Below are 8,219 nucleotides of genomic sequence, written 5' to 3'. Positions count from 1 at the left end.
ACCTAAATACAGTATCTACCATGAGGAGGACTAGATGCATTCAACCGTATGTATAAACACATAAATAAACGGGACCTTTCGGACCATATGGACACAGAAATACAGAATTAAATGTAAGTGAACAAAAATGTAAAAATAAAAGGAAAAATGTATTAATTAATGTATTATTTTATTTATTATTACAATTATTGATGCATTTATTTAGTTCATTATTATTATATTATTAATCATAGTATTCTCGTCATTATTATCCCCCTCCTTAATTCATTTACATAATCATAACATCTAATTGTGAAGTCAATTTACAAACTGCCTATTCTCAAAAGACAAATAACACACATATAAAAAAAAAAAAACACATATAAACACAGACAAAACATGGCTGTAGAGAGAAAGAATGAATGCTTTTATTCGTTCCGAAAGGGGAAATTCAATTTTTTTACTCTGTTATTATATTATTCATGAGATGACAAGAGAGCAATGCAAAAAGACAAATGGCATATGGCAAAATATGCATGAACTCCCTCTGCCCCTTGGCACAACAGGGCAACAGGTGCACTGTCTACAAAGTTTGGAAACAGATATGCCCCTTTGAGGTTAAAAACGGGAAACTCTGCTTCAATAAGCTAAACTGCCACTTTCTGCTTGACAGGCTGTTGAAATATATGGATAAGAAACTACAGATATATGTTCAAATCTAAATATGCAATGAATGCACTACAGCTTTAATACACAAAACAAATGAGTGAAGTTAGGTAACGAGGGTAAGGTGTACTTTTCTTATAGTAAAAGCAACTAGTCAGCATTTAATCACCAATTCATAATTATAAAAGCAATCTCTGGTCCAAATTGCTGCTTTCATAAGGTGATAAATGGCTGTTACTAAACAGGCGTATGAACAGAATGACCCCTCTGAGAGAGTTATATCAGAGATCTACTGGGATTATTGTAACTGATGCTTTGTGTAAAATGCATTTGAATGCTGTGGCTGGATGGAGGAGTTTTTTTATGTTTCATATTACCTTTTCATACACTGTTAGTTCAACAATAAAAATCTGGAACATATGTGATCGTATGTAAAAAAGTTAACGTAAAAGAAATACACTATTTCCCTCTGAGGTGTAGAAGTGGAAGTACTCAAGTAAAGTACAAGTACCTCATTAAACTTAGATACAAAGCTTGATGGATTTCTTTAGTCACGTTTCATCACTTCATATATTTATATAGAGTGTATATATAAAGAGTATACTGCTGGGCCACAGGCCGAAGTGATTGGCTGAAATAGACCTGCTAACAAACATGACTCCGGGGCCAAAGTCCAGCTGTTATTAATGTTTATAATTCAGTTATGAAGCAGAGTCATTTATTTACGTCAGGTTTTTATCTGTACACTGAATCACAAATACATTTAGTCCGTGATTTGAAAACAAAGGACATGAGGAGAAAGTCTGCCAACTCTGACAATATAAGTTAATAACAGGAACATGTGCTGAGGGGTCATAAATTATATCTGTTACACAACCAACTCTTTTTTATCACAACAAAAGCTCCTCCTTGACAGCAGTCTTTGTGTCTTTCATCCCAGAACGCTCTTTAAACGGTATGTCTTTTTATTCAACTGATTTTAAGAATGAATTATGTCCAAATTTTTTACTTTATGATGTGTTTTAATTCATAATACTTGTTTTTTTTTCAGATAAGTTTTCCACGATGGCAAAACACAACATTAGCCTTGTGATTGCCATAGCGCTGGCTTTGCTATCCTTCATCGTCACGATGGTGTTCACTGCTCTGGCAGGGCCGGGAATATGTAAGTTTGAATGCTCTATTTATATGCATTATTTTGTAAAGACTTAGTTATTTAATTTGCAACTGTGGGAAAAATGTTGCATTCTTTGACCTTTCAAGAGTGTCAAAATAAAATTCTGCAATCATTTTGTATCTTTTTTAATTTGCCTCCCAAAGATCCATTTTTGCACACCACAAGTAACATTTCAGATGAGTTCATCACCGAGATCACACCAGCAGGATGGACCTTTACCATTTGGTCGATCATTTACATCTTTATGGCTTTAGTGTTGGTTTACGTCCTCTCTGGCATCTTTAGGAAGTAAGAACCAACCTGAATTTAATTCTCGCGATTATCTTTGTATCGTTGATTGTGCCTGGTATGCAAACGCTTACCTCTCTGTGACTTTCTTTCTTTAGGAATGCATACGGTTACGTCTACTGCAGCCCGGCTATTTTGCCACATGGATTTTTTGTGGCTTGGTGCTTGAACATGGGCTTGAACACTGGATGGTTGTTCCTGTGGGACAGAAAGTGAGATGTGATCTTTTCTTCATTTACTTCAAATAGAATCGGTCTGCAGTTTATTTCATATTGAGAAACCATCTTACCAACAAGCAAATAATTTGCTTTAAACTCCATCCATGATGCTAATTTTCAGGTTCATACTTGAACTTTGTGTTTCTAGGACATGGTTACATGCTTTAATGTTAAAAAAAACACATTATTTTTCCTGTCTGATTAGTATACGCTCCATTTTAGCTCCTGTCTGTTAAAGCTCCCTCTCCTGAAAAAGCCCAGTATGCTCTGATTAGTCAGTGTTTCTGGGTCTTCCACATCTGTGCTCTCAGCATCTCAGCATCTCTGCATCGTCATCAGCTAGAGAATGACTGTATTTGCGTTTTCTACCTATATATAGTTGTGACATCACATGCATTTCTTTGCGGACTGTGGATTGAGCATTTTGATACTTCACAGTATTTATACAGCACCTTGACCTTCTTCTAATAAAAAATTGAAGGAAATCTCACTTTTCGCAATATGGGCCCTTAAAGGGCAATTGTTTAGTCTATCCCAGCATGCAGAAATACACTAGCGGAAAATTCAAAGAGTATAAGTCAGAAACTCAAAAAGAAGGAAATCAATACAAGAAACGTGAAGTACAAAGTTGCTGTATTTAACTGGATAACAACAAGACTGAAATGATTTGATATCTGTAATAAAATATACATTTTTCATCCTTTTCATCAAAGGTTGATGCCTGCTGCACTAGCTTTCCTCATCCTAATCGCCTTGACTAACTACGTCATGATATTCTTCTCCTGCCATGGTCTGCACAATTATGGAGCCTGGCTCAACAAATACCACAAAGTAGATCTGTGGCTTCACCGTGTGTTGGTTAGTACAGTAATGCTGCTCAGTGGCAAGTTTATGTTTATGTGTTGACCACCCGGCAGCATCTTTTGTGCCAACTCTGTAAATGTCTCTGCATCGAAGTCTTTTCTGTTGTCTCTTTTACAGGTTCAGAACGGTATTGCCATATATGCAACATGGACAACCATTGCATCCCTAATTAACCTGACCATCGTGCTTTCTCATGACGCCAACATGTCCCCAACTACCGCTGCCACCATCGCCCTCTCTATTTTGACTGCAGTGTTGTTTTTGTGGTAAGTGTAAAAGAGAAAATTCTGCATTTATAAGTTCAGAAAAAAAGTGTCATGAGCAAATGTGTTGTATTTCTTGCAGGTTTATGATAGAGTTCTTCCAAGACACACACGTGAGGTACATTCTCACCATTTACCCCGTTGTGATCTGGGCAGTGACGGGGGTGTACACGGAAAACGTGAATGCTGCAGCTAAGACTTACAATAGCATCTTTTATAGTGAGGAACTTTTTCTTGGTCATCTTAATCAATCAATCTTAATTACATCACCTGGATATTTCATGTCTTCTTAAAGTTTCTTTTCCACCAATATTGCATTGACTGTGATTGATACAGGAATTAAACCGATAACAGGGGACTGATAGTATGCACACTCATGCTACCCTCTGATATTTTCTTTCCACTTTAGCTGCGCTGTTGGCTGTATCCTGCTGCATCTTTGCCGGACGGTTACTTTTGGTGATCTTGAACCACATCAGAAAGCCATTTTACATAGATCCAAGCCCAGAGAGCATGACTCCGATGGAGATCGCAGAGAATCAGAAGAAGATATTTAAGTAAAATACCAAAGTAGTACCAAAGCAAATATCAAGTCCAGTTGTTTTTTACCTGTATTGCTCTGGGGATAACGATGACCTGGACAAATGAGAACATTCACAGGCATATTCAAGTAAGAATGTTAAATAAATACTATGTATAAAAATATATACTTTGTTGCACTGCCGCCACATGATGAAGCTTCTTCCAATAAATGTGATGTTAAATGATATGATGTTTACGTCCAAATTAGTAGTCTCAATCACTCTCACACTGTAAATACTTTGTGATCTTAAACTGCACTCTGAGATGTAACAACGTGCTAGATTCATTATTTATTTCAGCTGTTTTTTTCATACAATTATGAAAAATGGTGGTTATTGTTTGTTTTTGTTCATGCCTTTTGACTTTAATTATGTATACGGTTGAAAATAAATATTCCCTTCCCTCAATTCCATGCTTTTGTGGATTGATTTGCAGTATATAAGTGAAAAAAACCCAACATAAAACAGTTCAATTACACAGTACAATAATGTCCCTGGACGATTACTTGAGGGGCAGTAACGACAGCTGTTTAAATGGCTGCATGTTTAACTTTCAACTGTACATGTCAGGCTCCATTCCAATAAGAACTCATGTTTTTTATGTGCTTTGCCCCATCCTAAATACTTCTTCGTCCTCTCTGCATATTTTAAACATTGCATTTCTCTCCTACAATCACTCTAAACAATCTATTCGTCATTTAACTCTAAAACATGAGCTTGAAGCCACATACATGTGAAGATATACTCTATGTCTTTCTGTTAACCTTTGACTGGCTGCCCTCTTTTTTCTAGAGTTGTAGATGTGGGTGACAGGGGAAGTGCAGGGGTTGATTGCACGTTCACTTTAGATTTCACATTGAATGGGTGTACATCATCTAAAGTATATAAGTATATCTGTAAAGGGAAGACTTCTGGGTACCCATAGAAGCACTTTTCATTTAGATAAGTTGAGGTCAGATGTCAAGGGACCCCTTTGAAAACGGCCAAGCCAGTTTTCCTGCTCCAAAATTTTGCCTTAGGGCGCACTCACACTGTCCATCCGTACCGTGCCCAAGCACGTTTCACGGCTAAAGTGTAGTTCGTTTGACCAGTGTGAGTGTAACCGCAACGCGCCTAGGCGCCGGCCACGGGCACGCCCGTTTGGGAGAGGTGGGCTTTTCTAAAGCACGTTTGCACATGTACGAGCACGAGCGTGCGCACATGTACAAGCACCAGCACGAGGCCTACGGCGGTTCTGACGTAATTTTAGTTGCGCCTGTTTGGACATAGAAAAAGAAGGACGGACCATGCGTGGACATTTAAAACAATGGCGGCGAAAGGGTCACGTCGGTGTGAAGCGGAGGTGGAGTGTTTACTGCAGATTTGGTCGATGAAAATATTTAATTTGGACAAGACGCACAAAAACTCTGAGGTCTATGGAAAGATTTGTAAACAAAGCGACGCATCGCGATGACATCAATCAATGCGTGTGACGTGTTACGTGTTACGGCGTGATGACGTATAGACAGGCAAGAAGCATTCGCACCGAGGCCCAGGTAGTGTGAGTATAAAATGGGCCTGGGCTGCAGGGGGAGAGGGAGGGGGTACCCTAAGTACCCTAAAGCACGGGGCATGGTACGGATGGACAGTGCCAGTGCGCCCTTACTTTGGAGCCTTCTTCCCTTCCTGATTTTCTAAGACTAAAAAAACAAGTTGTTGTACAGATTTTGTACTTAGGAACTAGTCAGATACTACAATCCAGTTTCCAAAACAGTTGGATCGCTGTGTAAAATGCAAATAGAAACAGAATGTGAGAAATTATACAAAGGAGACCCCAAACTGTTGATCAGCTAAAATCCTACATCAAGCAGGAATGGGAAAACATTTCGCTTTCAAAATGACAGCACTTGGTCTCCTCAGTTCCCTAACGCTTACATCGTGTCCGGGCTTTTTTGAAACATGTTGCTGGCATCAAATTTTAAATGGAAACGGATTTGTAAAAAGCATTAACAAAATCTACTACTGCTTTTTGTCTAATTTTAAGCTCTGCGAGACATACAGTAGATTAATTCATGGTAGCAAGAATAGGGGTAAACTTGATATTCCCATCAGAAAACAAAACTAAATCTTCAGACTTTTATATCGCAGCATGGTTTCACATGTCCATTTCTAGGGGTGACCATTTTAAAGTTATGACATTTATGGATCACATGGGGAAAACAGTTTACCTTTTATTATTCAGTGCACTGTGGAAATGTATATGAGATAAGAGGTGCACGTGATGCTCTGAGTGGTTGTAAACCTCGCCCTTACACAACTAGCTATTATATAAAATAGGCAGTCCCTGTCCACTGCAGTTACTCTGGTTCTTCACACTGATGACTCAGAGAGAGGGGGAAAAAGAAAGGTAAGTCTTGTTTGACTTTATTGAGTTTTGATCATGTGGGGACTCTTTTTGGTTTCCTGCCAACATTTTATTATAATGAAGGAACCTCAGTGTGCAGCAGTTGCACGTGGACCTTTCTGAAGTTACACAAGTAGTTGTGAAACTTGATTGTCAGCCTACGTAAGTCCTTGAAGTCCCTACGTAAGTCCTTGAATTTTGAAAATAATTTACTAAGAATAGCAAACCTTTAAAAAGGTATTAAGGTGGCTTTGTGTAATAGTCTGAATTATTGATTATTATCATTTGCTAAGGTCAGAGGTCAGGTTCAAATGCAGGTCATCCGCAATAAAGTTGAAAGGCATTATCTTCCTCAAGGACACATTTCTTTTAGCAAAACACTATTTGCTTATTCATTATAAACATGACAATGTGCCAAAGTAATCTTCCCCATTTATCCATTATAATTCTTCCATTTGTCTCATTCAACATGTTGAAATATGCTCTATGTGCTTTCGTGTAAGTTTCTAAACACTAAAAGTTATTTTATTTGTCTTTTTTTTTTTATGAAATAAACATTTTCATTCATCACAGTAGACCATAATGGGAAAACACAATCCAGGACGTCTTGCTGCGATAGTGGTGTCTGTTGTCGGCTTTGTGATAAGTTTGGTGTTCAACGGGCTGTCTGTAGTTGGAATTGGTAAGTCAATGTTTGTTTAGTGTCACTTATAGAGGATGAGAAATAACAAATATTAGTTTAACATGTTACATTCCTCTCTATTCTCACTCTTAGGCCCGTATGAAACCACTACAGCCAATGTGTCGGCAGTGTTTGACACCCAGATCACACCTTCAGGATGGACTTTTAACATTTGGAGCGTCATCTACGTCTGGCTGACGGTGATGATCATCTACATCGTCGCGGGACTTTGCAGAAAGTTGCGGCCAACCTTATTTTATTCTCTTGTTTAAAACCCAACAAATCTGGCTATAGGGCAGAGGAAGTGCGTTTGTAGTCCCAAACTGGGATACAAGACATGAGACAAATTTAGGAGTCATTTAGTTCAGAATAGTTGCCTAAATAGACAATCATGTCTACATTTTCATCAACTCAGACTGATCAACTGTGTTTTTTCCCCCTAGGAATGGTTATGGCTACGTTTACTGCAGCCCTGCGGTGTTGCCTTATGGATTCTTCATTAGCTGGTGCCTCAATCTGTGTTTCAATATTGGCTGGCTGCTTGTTTGGGACAGAGGGTAAGTGTCTCCTCTCCTGTGTGATTATTCAGTGCAAATTAGGCAACCTAAGTTAAACTGTTATATTTAATTTATGTGTATTTCTGCCGTCCTTTTGCCCTTATACTCAAGAGAGATGATTGCTGCACTGGTTTTTCTCTTCATGGTCATCTGCACAAACTACGCAATGATATCCTTCACCTGCCATGGACTTCATGTTTATGGGCCCTGGCTCAAGAAGTACCACAAAGCAGACTTGTGGCTCCTCCGAGTACTGGTTAGTATGACAAATGTACAGTATTTGCATTAGTAAGTGTGTATGCTGGTTTAAATCCTGCATGTGCCAGGTCATATGAATCTAGGACGTGGGGTTGTATGACGTTATTCACAGTGTATCAGTAGATGGCCATGAGAACACACATCATTTTCTCTTTCCCAACCCAACTTCAAAAACCTATACTTTCCCTTTAATATGTTGTTTAAGTATACAATGTTTGAAGCATAGTTCAAATAAAACAACTTTTTGTCTCTATTTCCAGGTTCAGAATGGTGTAATGATTTATACAACATGGACAACCATTG

Source organism: Echiichthys vipera, assembly GCF_963691815.1.
Source record: "Echiichthys vipera genome assembly, chromosome: 21".
In the NCBI taxonomy this organism is placed as follows: domain Eukaryota; kingdom Metazoa; phylum Chordata; class Actinopteri; order Perciformes; family Trachinidae; genus Echiichthys; species Echiichthys vipera.
Note: the sequence above shows the minus strand (reverse complement) of the source record.